At 38.1% G+C, this 18,964-nt stretch overlaps 1 long non-coding RNA gene and 1 other non-coding gene across 2 annotated transcripts; both read left to right on the top strand.

The window, feature by feature from the left end:
- Nucleotides 1-7,345: 7,345 nt before the first annotated feature.
- Trnal-uag (transfer RNA leucine (anticodon UAG)) lies at nucleotides 7,346-7,418 on the top strand. Its single transcript has one exon. It is a non-coding gene; the product is annotated as a tRNA-Leu (tRNA).
- An 8,971-nt stretch (nucleotides 7,419-16,389) lies between these two features.
- On the top strand, nucleotides 16,390-18,735 carry LOC144665866 (uncharacterized). The gene is made up of 3 exons (XR_013573085.1): nucleotides 16,390-16,524; nucleotides 17,764-17,870; nucleotides 18,342-18,735. It is a non-coding gene; the product is annotated as an uncharacterized LOC144665866 (long non-coding RNA).
- The last annotated feature ends 229 nt before the right edge of the window (nucleotides 18,736-18,964 follow it).

Raw genomic sequence — 18,964 nt, 5'->3', positions numbered from 1 at the left:
TGCTTAAACTTAAGTGTAAATTCTGATTTACAATCGATGAATTAAACTTGTTTACAAGTATTCAAGCGAGCACTTGTGTTTGTTAATTCCGTGTTTTTAGTTTTTTATTTTATAGTTCTTGATATTCTTCTCTGAAAATTAGACTAAAACAATTATTCGCCTTCGGCGAATAATTGTTAAATGTTATGATTGTACTTCGTTTTCACAACTTAGAAATAGATTACGTGCAGTTGGTCTTGTTCCTTGTGATTGTGGTAGACTGCAAAACAGTCGTTTGTTCTCTTAAGTCGTTGAGAGGCGCAATGCGCCGAACGTTGTGAGCCTGCGAGGCGAGAAAAAACTTTTAGCGTCTTTCCCCAGTCCCACTCACAGTTTTACATTGGCGCCAGACCTCTCGCGGTCGTACTAAGATATTATACAGGCCCGTAACCAGGATTTTTCATGGGGGGTGCGTATGAGCGGCTGTGGCACGAAATCTTGAGCGCCGCAGGCGCGTTAATGTAGGGGGGAGGGGTCTGGGGGTATCCTCTCCCAGGAAATTTTGAAAAAATAGGCATTTCGTGCGTTTTGAAGACAGTTTGTTAGGAGAAAATGCAGGTAAAAGTGAAGAAAACGACGACAATAATTCTAGTACATTTTTAAATTCAAATCACATTTTTCGAAACAGAACCTCAAAAACGTAGTTAACAATTTATTTAGCTAAAAATGACAGCAGCACATAGAAGGAAAAAAGGAAAAAGATAGTTCTCTTCATTTTAGTGTCAAAATGGTTATTACATAAATCAGCCAGAGTCGGTTTGTTGATCTTTTAGTACTGTCCTTGGGTGTTTCCGAGCCCAACAAGTACCCAGTCTCCTCTCTTTTGGTAGCGCCTGGGAATGGCACTTCGAATGGCACTTCGAATGGTTCGACTATGAAGGACATTAGGTAGAATGTATCGTTGAATTTAACCTATAATCACACAATTTGGTCTAAAATATACCACACGAATCTTCAAATGGTGGATCTTCAACCCAAAGGACCATATTGAATGTAAATAGTCGAAGTACAGAAATACCCTTTATTTATTTATTTATTTTAATATATATATTTTTTTTTTCACAATGAGCGGACCTCCAAGGCTCGTGGGGGGGGGGGGGGGTGCGAACGCACCCATCGCACCCCCTCCCTACGGTCCTGTTATACAAAGACCGAGTGCGTTACATGCGTTCGCAAAAGATACGACTAGCTGCAGTCTATGATTGTGGTGGAAATGGAGACTGTTTTCGTTTTTCGAAGTGTTAGTCATCAGATATTTGACTCGGTAGCAAGTCATTTGCTGCCCTGAGCGCCGATGGCGAATAGGGAAGTAAGTAATTAAGTATGAAAGTAGCAAATCGTAGTGCGTTTTAGATAATGCGTTTTGCAGTTGTTGAATACCTTAGAAATCATTGCGAAGATTTTGTTGAGTTTTTGGAAGGGCAGTCTTGGTTTGACTATTTGAGTAGAATGTGTAGAAAGGGCACATGGTGCGATGCTCGTATAGCACAGGCTGTTGCAAATGCTTGAGAATGAAATTTGAGAATTAATATTGTAGAATCCGGAGATGGTTTTTCTGAGCTTATATGATTGTTAGCAACGGGTGCTACTTTACTGATCTGAAACACGAGACAGCCCAACGGGCACTTTGATTTACTCATCCAATGAAAATTAAAAATGGCACTTTATAGCATAACTTTGAATGTTCCATCAATGAAAAAATAACTACAGAAATTATTATGAAATTATTATCTTTTGACAAAAATCGTGAGGTATATAAATCTCTAAATTGATCACATTTTCAAATCAAATAAATGCAAAATTCTAGACAAACCAAAACCCTGGTCGACAAGAACAGAGATAAGCACAAATACACTGTTTCAAAGCCATTTCTTCCAAATCAAATGCCTGTGGTCACTTAACTTCGAGACGTAAACAAATTAATGTAAAAAGTTACCATACACAGAGTGTATACCGGGATTTACAATTAAGCTGAAATACATCCAGAAGTATTTACAGTCATACCATGATTGTATTTTGCTCGATCCGCGCTGCACGCTCTTCCGGCAAACATAAAATTATCTCAACAGAATAACCAAGTTGCTTCTGTTGTCAGTGTAACAGCCTTACATTGGTAACACTGATAATAACGATTTGCATTTTTGGCGATACTGTGGAGTTTCGATCAGACCGTGATGGCTTTGAATAATCCAAATAATGTTTATATCATTAATTTAATTTCAGAAATCTGCTCCAGCAGTTGCAACGGTAATTAGTGTTGAGCGTTACATCAACTAAGGAGACGAATTTAGTTCAACACGGCAGTTGAACACCTTGCTATACGATACTGTCCATACAAAATTTAAACTTTGAACAGAACTTGACTTTCTTCTTTTTGTTTCGTTTCCTCAGAAACGATACGGTATTATTTTGGCTTCGATGTGAACTATTTACACAGTGGGGGCTACTATCCAATCAGAAGAACGGTCGTAACCACAAAGTAAATACGTTTGACCGATGGCAATTAATTTCGTAAAAACATGTTCTACAAATATCGGAAAGATATTCCTCAGCATGATAAAAAAAATATTGAGATTCGTTGCAAACAGAAATATCTGGCGACTGCAATGGTTTTAAGTTTGATTAAAGCGATGTATTGTAAGAAAACTAGAGAAAGCTCTCCTAGCGTTTAATTGTTAAGTAAACATTCTAGCGATTTTCTGAAACGGAAGTAAATGTCCACCAATCAGTGTTTGAAAGCGCAAACAAAAACGGGATGACTTGTCGTGTTTGCTCGCACGGGTGGCTGCTATCCAATTACAAGAACGGTCGTAACCACAAAGTAAATACGTATGACCGATGGCAATTAATTTCGTAAAAACATTTTCTTCAAATATCGGAAATATATTCCTCAGCATGACCAAAAATATTGAGATTCGTTGCAAACAGATATATCTAACGACTGAAATTGTTTTAAGTTTGATTAAAGCGATGTATTGTAAGAAAACTAGAGAAAGCTCTCGTAGCGTTTAATATTATTCTGAAACGGGAGTAAATTTCCACCAACCAGTGTTTGCAAGCGCAAAGAAAAACGGGATGACTTGGCGTATCTCGTGTTTGCTCGCACGGTAGAGCTTAAGTGCACTACAAAGAGAAGTGCATATTTACAGGCGAGTTACAAAGTTAATTTCACTTCATGTAACAGAGGAATGTATAAATGTGGGAAATTGCCCTATTCTATTTGTACAGGAAAATTCACGGCATCGTCGACGTCACAAACAGCGCGAATACGCGCAAAATTGCGTGGGTTCTCGCGTGGATGTACCCGGAATTGCGTGATCAGTGTCACGTGCGTCGCAAAAACATTCGAGTCTGCACGGAAAGTTGAGAACGAACAAGCAGCTATTTCAAAAAGAAATAGTGTTTCTTTTCCAGATTGCGGAAGGGTGAGAATAGTGTAACACTAAGGAGAGATGGGTTTGTGGTTTACTTTAATTTGGAGAAGGTCCTAGTGTATGTTGAATTTGCCGAATTTATGCACGAGTGAAGAATGAAAAGAAGAACTTCATATTCAGTTTAACACCTACTGTCCATTTTATGTAAAGGAGACATAAACTACGTCCTGATGCAGTTTGGCTTTCAAGAGTAACACGTAAATATGTCTCTTTATAGAAATAGCATGTGTCTTTCTCTCCAAATTAAGTTAAGTGAAAGGAGCTTGTCTTTATCGTTTTTACTCATCCAGTGAAAATTAAAATGATTTTTTTTATTTCTGCCGAACACTTTTTGCTTAAAAATGGCACATGATAGCATAACTTTGAATGTTACATGAATGCAAAAATAACTTACAGAAAATATTTAAATATATTCCTATCAATGTGGGGAATGGTTTATTTTTTAAAACAAACAAATCAGTTCCATAAATAAAGTGTTTTGTGACTACTGATCTCTGATAAAATGCAAAACAACACTTTAATCGTTATTATCAGTGTTACACTGACAACAGAAGCAACTTGGCTGTGTCTTATTAGCTCTTATTCCGTGGAGATAATTTTATATTTGCCGGGAGAGCGTGCAGCGCGGATCGACCAAAATATAATCCTGGTATGACTACATATAACATATAACATAAAACTTTCTTTAAACTTGAATTTGATTAATTAAAAATCCCGGTTAAAAATCTGTGTATGGTAGCTTTTTACATTAATTTGCCCTGGTTGTTTACGTGTCTTTGTAAAGTGACAACAGGCATTTGATTTTGAAGAAATGGCTTCGAAACAGTGCATTTGTGCTTATCTCTTTTCTTGTCGACCAGGGTTTTGGTTTGTCTAGAATATGGTATTTATTTGATTTGAGCATGTCATATACTCAGAGAAGTATATACCTCAAGCTTTTTGTCAAAAGGTAATAATTTAATCTACGATTTGCATTTTTGGCGATACTGTGGAGTTTCGATCATACCGCGATGGCTTTGAATAATCCAAATAATGTTTATATCAATAATTTAATCTCAGAAATCTGCTCCAGCAGTTGCAACGGTAGTTAATGCTGAGCGTTACATCAACTAAGGAGACGAATTTAGTTCGACACGGCAGTTGCACACCTTGCTATACGATACTGTCCATACAAAATTTAAACTTTGAACAGAACTTGACTGTCTTCTTTTTCGTTCTCAACTTTCCGTGCAGACTCGAATGTTTTTGCGACGCACGTGACACTGATTACGCAATTCCGGGTACATCCACGCGAGAACCCACGCAATTTTGCGTGTATTCGCGCTGTTTGTGACGTCGAAAATGCCGTGAATTTTCCTGTACAAATAGAATAGGGCAATTTCCCACATTTAGACATTCCTCTGTTACATGAAGTGAAATTAACTTTGTAACTCACCTGTAAATATGCACTTCTCTTTGTAGTGCACTTAAGCTCTACCGTGCGAGCAAACGTTTTTCTTTGCGCTTGCAAACACTGGTTGGTGGAAATTTACTTCCGTTTCAGAATAATATTAAACGCTACGAGAGCTTTCTCTAGTTTTCTTACAATACATCGCTTTAATCAAACTTAAAACAATTTCAGTCGTTAGCTATTTCTGTTTGCAACGAATCTCAATATATTTGGTCATGCTGAGGAATATATTTCCGATATTTGAAGAACATGTTTTTACGAAATTAATTGCCATCGGTCAAACGTATTTACTTTGTGGTTACGACCGTTCTTGTGATTGGATAGCAGCCAACCGTGCGAGCAAACACGACAAGTCATCCCGTTTTTGTTTGCGCTTTCAAACACTGATTGGTGGAAATTTACTTCCGTTTCAGAAAATCGCTAGAATGTTTACATAACAATTAAACGCTACGAGAGCTTTCTCTAGTTTTCTTACAATACATCGCTTTAATCAAACTTAAAACCATTGCAGTCGCCAGATATTTCTGTTTGCAACGAATCTCAATATTTTTTAATCATGCTGAGGAATATCTTTCCGATATTTGAAGTACATGTTTTTACGAAATTAATTGCCATCGGTCAAACGTATTTACTTTGTGGTTACGACCGTTCTTCTGATTGGATAGTAGCCCCCACTGTGTAAATAGTTCACATCGAAGCCAAAATAATACCGTATCGTTTCTGAGGAAACGAAACAAAAAGAAGAAAGTCAAGTTCTGTTCAAAGTTTAAATTTTGTATGGACAGTATCGTATAGCAAGGTGTGCAACTGCCGTGTCGAACTAAATTCGTCTCCTTAGTTGATGTAACTCTCAACATTAACTACACTCTTTTTTTTATAAGAATCTAGTTTATAAGAATATCGAGGCTGAAATTGGCGAATTTTAAGAATATTTTAAGAATAAACCTGAGGCTGAGATTTTGAAAAGAATATAGTTTTGAGTCGAAGATTTGTAAATACAATACAATTAAATATGTTTTTAGTTGAAACAAAATGAGGTATTTTCATTTCCGTCACTTTATCTTTGTGAGGAATGCTTTGTTTAAAGCCAAAACGGCCAGGCTGCAACCAAAAGCAATGTTACATGTGCACAATATAACACGAAACAATTCTGGGCACCAAACACTTGTAATTGATTACCCAATACTTGCTAAAACGGAAATGTCAAACAATATTTTCTAAGAATGTTTATAAGAATATTTCAGCCTAAAATCAGCAGAAAAATAAGAATATTCAGCCTGGGTCGGAAAAACTGTATTCTTATAAAAAAAAAAAGAGTGTACCGTTGCAACTGCTGGAGCAGATTTCTGAGATTAAATTATTGATATAAACATTATTTGGATTATTCAAAGCCATCGCGGTCTGATCGAAACTCCACAGTATCGCCAAAAATGCAAATCGTTATTATCACTGTTACACTGACAACAGAAGCAACTTGGCTGTGTCTTATTAGCTCTTATTCTGTGGAGATAATTTTATATTTGCCGGGAGAGCGTGCAGCGCGGATCGACCAAAGTACAATCCTGGTACTGTATGACTACATATAACATAAAACATAAAACTTTCTTTAAACTTGAATTTTGCTTAATTAAAAATCCCGGTTAAAAATCTGTGTATGGTGGCTTTTTTACATTAATTCGCCCTGGTTGTTTACGTGTCTTTGTAAAGTGACAACAGGCATTTGATTTTGAAGAAATGGTTTCGAAACAGTGTCCTTATCTCTGTTCTTGTCGACCGGGGTTATGGTTTGTCTTGAATTTGGCATTTATTTGATTTGAGCATGTGATCAACTCAGAGAAGTATATACCTCAAGCTTTTTGTCAAAAGGTAATAATTTAATCTACGATTAAAGTGTTGTTTTGTATTTTATCAGAGATCAGTAGTCACAAAACACTTTATTTATGGAACTGATTTGTTTTAGGATTGTTTGTTTTAAAAAATAAACCATTTCCCACATTGATATATTTTCTGTAAGTTATTTTTCCATTCATGTAACATTCAAAGTTATTCTATCAGGTGCCATTTTTAAGCAAAAAGTGTTCTGCAGAAATAAAAAAAATCATTTTAATTTTCACTGGATGAGTAAAAACGATAAAGACAAGCTCCTTTCACTTAACTTAATTCGGAGAGAAAGACACATGCTATTTCTATAAAGAGAAATATTTGTGTGTTACTTGAACTAGAAATATTGCAAAATTTATCATGCTATATTTCTACATAAAGACTCACTTGGGCGGCGGGATGGTTGCATCTCAAGTATGCTTTAATGTGACTGCGCGATGCAGTTATGAGTCCTATGTATGTGTACTTGTACTGATTTGACTATGTGACTGCGTGATGCGGTTCTAGTCAAGACCCACATTTCACCCTTGCTCGCCACAGAGTCCCAGTAGCTCAGTGGTAGAGCATCCGTCCTAGAACACGGAGGGTCGTGGGTTCAAATCCCATCTGGTACTCGGAATTTTTTTTCCGAGTTTTTCAGTTAATGCAAAATTTATCATGCTATATTTCTACATAAAGACTCACTTGGGCGACTTGAACTCTTGAAAGCCAAACTGCATCAGGACGTAGTTTATGTCTCCTTTACATAAAATGGACAGTAGGTGTTAAACTGAATATGAAGTTCTTCTTTTCATTCTTCACTCGTGCATAAATTCGGCAAATTCAACATACACTAGGACCTTCTCCAAATAAACCACAAACCCATCTCTCCTTAGTGTTACACTATTCTCACCCTTCCGCAATCTGGAAACGAAACACTATTTCTTTTTGAAATAGCTGCTTGTTCGTTCTCAACTTTCCGTGTAGACTCGAATGTTTTTGCGACGCACGTGACACTGATCACGCAATTCCGGGTACATCCACGCGAGGACCCACGCAATTTTGCGTGTATTCGCGCTGTTTGTGACGTTGAAAATGCTGTGAATTTTCATGTACAAATAGAATAGGGCAATCTCCCACATTTATACATTCCTCTGTTACATGAATTGAAATAAACTTTGTAACTCACCTACAAATATGCACTTCTCTTTGTAGCGCACTTAAGCTCTATCGTGCGAGCAAATAAGAGATACGCCAAGTCATCCCGTTTTTCTTTGTGGAAATTTACTTCCGTTTCAGAAAATCGCTAGCATGTTTACTTAACAATTAAACGCTACGAGAGCTTTCTCTAGTTTTCTTACAATACACCGCTTTAATCAAACTTAAAACCATTGCAGTCGTTAGATATTTCTGTTTGCAACTAATCTCAATATTTTTGGTCATGCTGAGTAATATATTTGAAGAACATGTTTCTACGAAATTAATTGCCATCGGTCATACGTATTTACTTTGTGGTTACGATCGTTCTTGTGATTGGATAGCAGCCCCCCGTGCGAGCAAACACGACAAGTCATCCCGTTTTTGTTTGCGTTTGCAAACACTGATTGGTGGAAATTTACTTCCGTTTTAGAAAATCGCTAGAATGTTTACTTAACAATTAAACGCTACGAGAGCTTTCTCTAGTTTTCTTACAATAAATCGCTTTAATCAAACTTAAAACCATTGCATTCGTCAAATATTTCTGTTTGCAACGAATCTCAATATTTTTTGATTATGCTGAGGAATATCTTTCCGATATTTGAAGAACATGTTTTTACGAAATTAATTGCCTTCGGTCAAACGTATTTACTTTGTGGTTACGACCGTTCTTCTGATTGGATAGTAGCCCCCACTGTGTAAATAGTTCACATCGAAGCCAAAATAATACCGTATCGTTTCTGAGGAAACGAAACAAAAAGAAATAGTGTTTCATTTCCTGATTGCAGAAGGGTAAGAATAGTGTAACACTTAAGAAGAGATGGGTTTGTGGTTTACTTTAATTTGGAGAAGGTCCTATTGTATGTTAAATTTGCCGAATTTATGCACGAGTGCAGAATGAAAAGAAGAACTTCATATTCAGTAGTAACTTAAATTCTCATTTTACACCTACTGTCGATTTTATGTAAAGGAGACATAAACTACGTCCTGCTGCAGTTTGGCTTTCAAGAGTTCAAGTAACACATAAATATTTCTCTTTATAGAAATAGCATATGTCTTTATCTCCAAATTAAGTTAAGTGAAGGGAGCTTGCCTTTATCGTTATTACTCATCCAGTGGAAATTAAAATGATTTTTTTATTTCTGCAGAACACTTTTTTGCTTAAAAATGGCACCCGATAGCATAACTTTGGATGTTACATGAATGGAAAAATAACTTACAGAAAATATTGAGCGCACTTCAAAATACATTCTTCCCAAAAAGAAAGAATAAATATATTCCTATCAATGTGGGGAAACATGAAACCACAAGAGTAAAATGCAAGATCAGAGTAATGCAATTAATTAAAATGGTTTATTTTTGGAAACAAACAATCCTAAAATAAATCAGTTCCATAAATAAAGTGTTTTGTGACTACTGATCTCTGATAAAATGCAAAACAACACTTTAATCGAAGATGAAATTATTACCTTTTGACAAAAAGCTTGAGGTATATACTTCTCTGAGTTGATCACATGCTCAAATCAAATAAATGCCAAATTCATACAAACCAAAACCCTGGTCGACAAGAACAGAGATAAGCACACTGTTTCGAAGCCATTTCTTCAAAATGAAATGCCTGTTGTCACTTTACAAAGACACGTAAACAACCAAAGCAAATTAATGTAAAAAGCTACCATACACAGATTTTTAACAAGGATTTTTAATTAAGCAAAATTCAAGTTTAAAGAACGTTATATGTTATATATAGTCGTACCAGGATTGTATTTTGCTCGATCCGCGCTGCACGCTCTCCCGGCAAATATAAAATTATCTCCACAGAATAAGACACAGCCAAGTTGCTTCTGTTGTCAGTGTAACAGCCTTGCATTGGTAACACTGATAATAACGATTTGCATTTTTGGCGATACTGTGGAGTTTCGATCAGACCGCGATGGCTTTGAATAATCCAAATAATGTTTATATCATTAATTTAATCTCAGAAATCTGCACCAGCAGTTGCAACGGTAGTTAATATTGAGCGTTACATCAACTAAGGAGACGAATTTAGTGTGACACGGCAGTTGCACACCTTGCTATACGATACTGTCCATACAAAATTTAAACTTTGAGCAGAACTTATCAACTTTCCGTGCAGACTCGAATGTTTTTGCGACGCCGACGTGACACTGATCACGCAAGTCCGGGTACATCCACGCGAGAACCCACGCAATTTTGCGTGTATTCGCGCTGTTTGTGACGTCGAAGATGCCGTGAAATTTTCCTGTACAAATAGAATAGGGCAATCTCCCACATTTATACATTCCTCTGTTACATGAAGTGAAATTAACTTTGTAAGTCACCTGCAAATATGCACTTCTCTTTGTAGCGCACTTAAGCTCTACCGTGCGAGCAAACACGAGATACGCCAAGTCATCCCGTTTTTCTTTGCGCTTGTAAACACTGGTGACTGGTGGTGGAAATTTACTTCCGTTTCAGAATAATATTAAACGCTACGAGAGCTTTCTCTAGTTTTCTTACAATACATCGCTTTAGTCAAACTTAAAACCATTGCAGTCGTTAGATATTTCTGTTTGCAACGAATCTAAATTTTTTTGGTCATGCTGAGGAATATATTTCCGATATTTGAAGAACAGGACTGTTTTTACGAAATTAATTGCCATCGGTCATACGTATTTACTTTGTGGTTACGACCGTTCTTGTGATTGGATAGCAGCCCCCCGTGCGAGCAAACACGACAAGTCATCCCTTTTTTGTTTGCGCTTGCAAACACTGATTGGTGAAAATTTACTTCCGTTTTAGGAAATCGCTAGAATGTTTACTTAACAATTAAACGCTACGAGAGCTTTCTCTAGTTTTCTTACAATACATCGCTTTAATCAAACTTAAAACCATTGCAGTCGTCAGATATTTCTGTTTGCAACGATTCTCAATATTTTTTTATCATGCTGAGAATATCTTTCCGATATTTGAAGAACATGTTTTTACGAAATTAATTGCCTTCAGGTTACGACCGTTCTTCTGATTGGATAGTAGCCCTCACTGTGTAAATAGTTCACATCGAAGCCAAAATAATACCGTATCGTTTCTGAGGAAACGAAACAAAAATGCTGATAATATTTTGTAGTTTGTAGTTACAATAATGTAAGAATGCGCATTGTGAAAGAATTTCTCATTATTATATAAACATCAGTGAAATACCAGGAATTATCATATGACCCGTACGGACCCGCGCGCAATTTCCTTGGAAAACCATATGAGAAAAAGTCCCGTATGAGGGCCGTACGCCTCGCTCTAGCAGGGCCGGAAAAAGCCGTACGGCCCCACTAGAAAAGCGTACGGCCCCGCTACTGCTGCGAGATGCCGAAATATCATGGAACCAGTTGAATCCACAGCTTTGAATTCAGCTGAACGATAGTTAAGATTTTTCTAAAAGCAAAGAATGTCCAACATGTTTATTAAAACTTTACTATCTAGAAAGCGATGTAGTTTGCAGGCGCAAAAATTTAAACAAAACGTGTTTAAACTTGGCAAATGATGAAGAAATACTCCTGACAACAACAATAAAATCAAAAATAATAGCCGTAAAAAAAAACCAACATAATCGGACAAAGACGTATTCTAGTTTGTAGTTATGATAAACATTGAAGAATAAAAAAGGCAAATGCGAAGTAAACTCAAATTTCTCTTTCCGCTGCGTAATTTTAACTCACAACAAACAAAATGCGAGTGTACATGTTTACGACTAACCTGATCAATGACACAGTTTCCCGCTTGTTTTGTCGAAGCATTTTAATCACAATTCATCCTCGGATACCCAGGGGCAGTTAGTGGGGGCGACGTGCAGCTTATCGGGACAACGGGATTTTCGGGCGAAAGTTTACAACATAGAGCGTAACATCCTCGGAGACCCAGGGGCAGTTAGTGGGGCGAGAGAAACGCGAAAATGCGGGTAGAAAATAGCGCGAAACTGCGAGGGAATAAATCAGCATATAAAAGTTGTATTGACTGAAAGTGCCCCTGGGGAAAGATTCTTACCAGACCAGTTCAAAAAGCTCTCCGAATACTGCCTCCTGATTGGGCAGAAAAATCTTTTGTATTCCCTTTGTATTATTCTGCCCAATCGGCGACCAGCCTGACTACAGATTGTGGTCGATCGCAGGTATCGTAACACTTGCATGCTGTTTGCGAGTTTTAAAAGTTTGTGTGCGATATGCTAGTTGCACTGCGGTAATGGATGTTTTCAGATTTTTTCTGGGAAGATCAATGACAGCTTGAACGCGAAACTTTTTCAAACAAGAGTGATTTTTTTTACGAACAAGCCTGGCAGATGTGTCAAGCGGTCGTCTAGCTACGCGTGCAAAGCGTGCAGCAGCGATTCCTAAGTTTTTATAGGTGAGATAATAGAAGATCGATCGCAGCTGGAAGCGAAACTACAACAACAACAAAAAGTTTATTTAAAAAATCATATTATTTGCAATATTTTTCACCTCCCGCAATTAGCCTAGTTATTCGAGGCGGAAGGTAAGAAGAAAATGAAGAAGAAAAAATAAATAAATAAAGTTACAAAAAGGTAATATCTTATCTACATTAAAGATCTTAAAGAAAAGGAGCGATAGTAATAAGAAAGATAACTTCGAGTATCATAGTAATAAAATAAAAGAACAATGTGTTTTAAGTTACATTTAGTTAAAGATTTTAGGAAGTCAAAAACTATTTCCAAACAAACTTTCAAGACCTTACATTTTGTAAAATTTTTCGTCGATCGACCGATTAGCTACGCGCGCGTGTAATGCGTGCAGCACAAATTGTAGCACTCAAATGACGGTCATATTTCCCGAAGACAAAATGTTCCCGACACTTAACATCCAAGTTGAGGAGGCACTAGCCGAAACTTTTCCTTTCCGAGCAAATTCTTGGCGAACATGCAAGACAGGCATGGCGAGCGAACTGGCTTTGTGCATGTACTTATTTCGTGTGAGAACACAACAAAAGGACTGTAGTCAGGCTGGTCGCCGATTGGGCAGAATAATACAAAGGGAATACAAAAGATTTTTCTGCCCAATCAGGAGGCAGTATTCGGAGAGCTTTTTGAACTGGTCTGGTAAGAATCTTTCCCCAGGGGCACTTTCAGTCAATACAACTTTTATATGCTGATTTATTCCCTCGCAGTTTCGCGCTATTTTCTACCCGCATTTTCGCGTTTCCCTCGCCCCACTAACTGCCCCTGGGTCTCCGAGGATGATCACAATTGGGACATCAACTGTAATGCAGAGCTCAACATCGTCGAGGAACTAACGATTTCAGGGACTTAGAAGCAACAGTAGACGTTCACGAATCCTACGATCCGTGGTAAACAAAACAACTTGAAGCCGAAGGGAAGCGAAGCTCGAAGCAAAATCCTGAACTGCCAGTACAATCCCTTTCCAAGTCTTTATCATAGCTTAAGATGAAATGTTGTTTTAACGTCCAAAATCCTTCTTGGTAAAAAATAAATTAATTCTCTCGTTTAAACCAATTGCGAATTTCGGCTCAGAAGAAACGTCGCTAAGTTGTTCAATCAGGATAAATTTAGCTTCGCTGTGACGAGCACGACTAGCCGAAACGTCGTGCAAAGTCTTTGTTGTAGTCCTTCATAAACGTTTCCTTTTAAATTTCTACTAACTGCAGTCATTTACGAGGAATTCAGTCGGATTTAAATCTTCTTGGACTGGAGCTGAAACTCGGAGATTTGGTTGACAATTTCATAGATGCCAAGTCTCACGCTTTTGGCGTGAGACACCCGCTTTTTGACCCAATCTCACGCTACCACGCCATTGAGACAGAATATCACGCTTTTTTCAAAATACTACAAATTGAGGAAAAAGTCTTAATTAATTTAAATTAAGAGATATATTTTCAGCTGTACTTTGGTAGAAATGAACGCTAATCGACCCTAATCGTCGATAATACTCACCGTTGTAGCTGGTGAGTAAACTTGATGGTTTAAAAACAACAAATGCTTGCCCAAAATGAAGGAAATTGCTTCTATGCAATTACATTTTTAAAAATTTTCTGGGGGGGCATGCCCCCAGACCCCCCTAGAGGTTCGGCCCTAGGGGGGTCTGGCTTTTGCCACTTCGGGGCAAAGCAATTTCTCACTCCACGCCAAACAAAAAACTTGGCATCTATGCAATTTTAACAAAAGTTCAAAAACTTTGTACGCACATCGCAGTTCAAATGCACTTTACTGGCTTCCCAAACAAATTGTGAGCTACCATTGGCTTTTCAAAATGCGCGCGAAACGGGCCGCCGCGTCTGTATCCACGAAAGAAAAACCAAAAAAAAATTCAGTGGTCATATGATAAAATGCTTATTGACTGAGTTAGGTCGGGCCGGACGGGAAAATATTTGGCTCTCGGTCAGGACGCACGGACCTCGCTGCGCTCGGTCCGTACGTCCTGACCTCGAGCCAAATATTTTCCCGTCCGGCCCTCCCACTCAGTCAATAAGTACATAATCTTTCGCGCGAAAAAATCATATCTTCACACGTGAAAATAACATGTTATTTTCACATGTGAAGATATCGATTTCGAAACATTTTCTGACAAGTTTACCCTGTTTCAATGCTGAATTATCCAAAGTAAAACGATATTAAGTCGAAACATCTTCGGATCTTCCTCGGCAATCTTCGGCAATCTTCGGATATCTTCGGAAATTTTCGGTAAAGTTCGGAAAATGTTCGTAAACATTCGTACGACCTTCGCACAACATTTTGCAAATCTTCGGAAATCTTCGGAAAATGGTCGGCAACCATCGGAAAATCGTCAAAAACATCGTAATTAGTAGGTTTATATAATAAACAGAATATTACATGGTTGCTTGGAGATATGATATTTATCTTCTCGTGTTCAAATCGATATCCCACTCGTTCGCTGCGCTCACTCGTGAGATATCGGTTTGAACACTCGAAGATAAATTTCATATCTCCGCGCAACCATGTAATATCCTATATTTATTTATCAGCCTTCGAAAGAAAAGAATATAATATTCTTAAGATGAATAGACAGAATAGTGTAAAACTTAGTTTGATAAAACGTTGATTGTGTCGCAGAAATCGTCATTGTTCACAGAGAATCTTTTGCTATACCGTATTTACTCGATTAAGCGCCGCCCCCGAATAAGCGCCGCCCTCGAATAAGCGCCGCATATAGGACAAAAAAGTTAATAAGCGCCGCCCCCGAATAAGCGCCGCAGTCCCGATGCGGCGCTTATTCCAGAAATTCCGTTTAACGAAAGAGAGCACAACAAAGCAAAAAAAAAAAAAAACGCTAAAACAAACTTGGACATTTCTTTCCATCAAAAGCGATGTTTGCAGTTCAAAGTAATTGTTTTACCGCTCGCCCATTAGTTTTCTATCCAACATTCTTACAATAAGCTTACGTTGTTCTGTAAATGTTGTGAAGGCCGCGAACTTTTCTAGGACAGCTAGCACCACTTCTCTCTTGAGCAAGAGAGACGAATACTGACAATCAAAAGACGCTATTTTCAATAACTGTAAAATATTTCTTTGTGGGTCCAAATTTTAAATAAGCGCCGCACTTGAGACGCGAAAAATTTAATAAGCGCCGCGGCGCTTATTCGAGTAAATACGGTAAGTCCCACGGCTGCGTTTCGATTTCATTTTCCGGTTTTACTCCGCTAACCTCGTACCCAGGCTCTTCTTGGGCATATCGTCCGAAATTGTTTCTTTTTCGGCTATTCTGTTGCGCTTCCCCAAAATATCAAAGAATTCCTTTAGCCCTGGTCTAGGGAAAGAAATGCTAACTTTTCTACACCTCATTTTTTCTATTTCTGTGATAATTTAACACCAGCCGTTTTCATTTCTTAGAAAACCCACGAAGTCACAAGGCAAGATGACCCTTGTACTACTGTAGCCGCATCGTTTTGTTCTAAAATTTTCCGCCTTTCGTTTTCGTTTCCGATTGAAAGTTCCCACGGCTTAATTCTTCCTGTTTACGAGTTGTCCTCCTGTCTCAGACGTTCCAGAATAATACCTAGACGATTCATCCTTTGTCAAGTGCTTTAAATTAACGCAATCTCAAAATGTATTTTTCCTGTCGGAGAGCTTATTGTTTTTTTTTTAAAACTGCTCATAAAGCTCCCTTGTCCTCCAGACAACTCCAATGCGCTGTAAAAGAAAATCAGTGAAGCTTTCTAGTCTCTTGTAATTGTCAATAAAACCAGACGAATTATTTTACGTCCATGAGCTAGCTGCAGGGCAACCAATCTCTTCCCAGAAACGAGACCACAAGAATGTGGAAACTAAAAGAAAACTAACGAGTAATTAAAAAGCACGAGGCCAACTGATGAATTGAAACTGAATTCCCCGTATCAAGTCCTTGAAGAAATGGGTGTACTTTGATCCCTCAATTGTTCTCAATAAATGATCTATTCTTGGAAACAACCCGAGGAACGTATAAATACTCGGTCTCTGCTGACAGAATCTTGGTTCGCTAGAATCTAGCTGGAGGTCCTATCTACGTGTTTGCGGCACCGTTGCAGGTATGTTCATAGCTTTGTAGTACTTGTTCAATGACAGAATACAGAATCTGAGAAGCTGAAATGATAAGATTTTTTCGGGGGCTCGGCGAGATTCTTGACTCTGCTTCCCTACATTCCTAGCTCCGTAGACATAACGTGCTGGATCATGATGATTGCCGGTTTATTGATCTTTTGCCGCAGAGAAAAAGTTGATTGTAAATTTGTAACATAAAGTGGGGGGGGGGGGGGGGGGCTCTTCTCTGAATGTTTTGTAGGTTAAAATCTTCAAAATTAAGCGCGCCTTCCTACTCGTGTGTGAGCCAAAAGTGAGCCTGCTCGCAAGCAATGTGCAATTATATAATGAAACTGCACAACCTATGTTCTCATGAGAACTACAAGGTTTTCGGTAGTTTTCAACAAAAAAGTCTTGGTGGTATTGTTGGAACTGATCACCAACAATGCTGAAACATTTTCATACCATATAACTAAAGCAGGACATAAACAACAACAAAAACGAAATTAATAAAGTTTTATTCTCCAAGCCGACCCTAGTGGCGGGGAGATAACATTACCGACTTTCGAGTTGTAAGTTAAAAACAAAAGTTGTGATTATTGTACGTTTTGTCAGGAACTTAGAACAGGCAGCGGGAAAAAACGGCGCAAAAATATATCTGTGCGCTCAAAAAGAGAACACAACAAAGAAAAGTTTGATTATAGTCCCGAGCATTTTCTGGGAAAATGTTTTCTTTCAGAAAGGAAAGTGGCATGAATATTTTGCTTCTCAGAAAGGAAGTTTTACAAGATTTTTTCAGTTCAACAGACACTCTTGCCCAATTTGCCGGAACACTGACAACATAATATTCTTCATCCAGTATAGTTTTCCATCTTTTCTAATTTATTTTTTAATGTAAACAGTATACGCATTGTCTGCAGATACTTGGACGCTTCGATTCTATTCAAATTCCTATTACAGGGCATAAACGAAAACGAAACCTAAGTTCCCCCCCCCCCCCCCTGCGTAGACTACAGTGGGAGCGATCACTGAACGGTTTCTTTTTTTTTAGGTTTTATATATCTGTTTACTTTTTTGTCACCAAACTGTAATTTTTTTTTAAAAAAAAAAGAAAGCAAAACAGTTGTTCACTCGGGTCCGATAATGTTATAACAAGTTATATAACAATAGTCAAATCAGTTTTCCGCTTGTGTGCTACGATGCCCTGGAAGACAATATTAATTGTTATCAAACTTTTCTATTTGCAGGCTTCAGTTAATTTTCGACTGTATTAGAATGAAGAAGTTCACCGCAAGCGTGGTTATCCTGGCATTTATAGTCCTGATTCAAAAGATCGACCCAACCGAAGGATTTGGTGAGTGAGGTGTATTACAGAATTATAAACAAACTTACAATTACGAAAAATCAGAAAAATAGAATAAACGCCAAGTTGCATCTTAGTTAAGCTAGGTGTGACAGGTCTGTCTGTTTTGGTATCTCTTTGTTTGCCTGAATATCGGCAGACTACCCCGGTCGCTTACTTTTTTAGCTGAAATAGAAATAACAAGTGCCTGCTCCCCACCCCCTCCCCCACTACTTATGAACAGGGACTAGCGAGGCCTGAAGGGGTAAAACTGGAACTGGGATTAGCCTAATTTTTCACTGGGAAAATGGAAGTGGTCACTGGAACTGGGAATCACAAACAAGATTGGAATGGGACTGAGACTTGGGCAAAAAAGGACGGGTAATAGGATTTAAGCAAAATTTGGGCTGGGAAATGGGATTTATACCTCCCCTCCCCTCTCCCTTAAAGGACACTCACTAATCCTTTCACGTTTCACACCAGCTCGAGGCGGCTGCATGCAACCCATGCATCGTGGGTCTGGTGGAATGGCTGCTGGAAATAAGCCGCGCCAGGGGACATCGCCTTGAAGTTAACGTTGGACAGCAGAAGCGGAATGGTGAACATTGGAATGTGAAGTACACTAAAAACCCTGAGGAACATAGTATTAATGTGAAGGCAGGGCAAGAGAAACCTAACGGCCAGTACTGGAATGTAGATTATGTTCATGACCTGCTATGGAAAAACTAGAGGTTCAAGTCAGGCACGCGCCGTTAGACTGATAAAAAGTAATTTTAAAGTTAGAATTATTTCTAATGCAGACAAATCTTGACTTGTGTATCCTATGTAGTTGTACTGGTCAAACTTAACGACTTAATAAATATTTTAGTTTTCACAAGTGGTTGTCGGTCCTGCGTCGTTTTTACATTTCTTCGGCATAGTTTTTGCAAACCATGAGGTTTCCTGACTTTTCCATGATAAAATAAAATTTCCCTGACCAAATAAATACAAATTGTCAGATATATTAGCGGCCTTCAGCATCCGCTTAAAAGGAAAAAGGAGGAGAAATGAGAATTTCTAATTTTTTTTCATCATTTCGCATCCGGGCAACCCTGTGAGGGAAACAA

This window comes from Oculina patagonica, chromosome 9 (genome assembly GCF_052425735.1).
Source record: "Oculina patagonica isolate OP01 chromosome 9, crgOcupat, whole genome shotgun sequence".
NCBI lineage: Eukaryota > Metazoa > Cnidaria > Anthozoa > Scleractinia > Oculinidae > Oculina > Oculina patagonica.
This window is presented reverse-complemented; position numbering and strand designations above follow the sequence as displayed.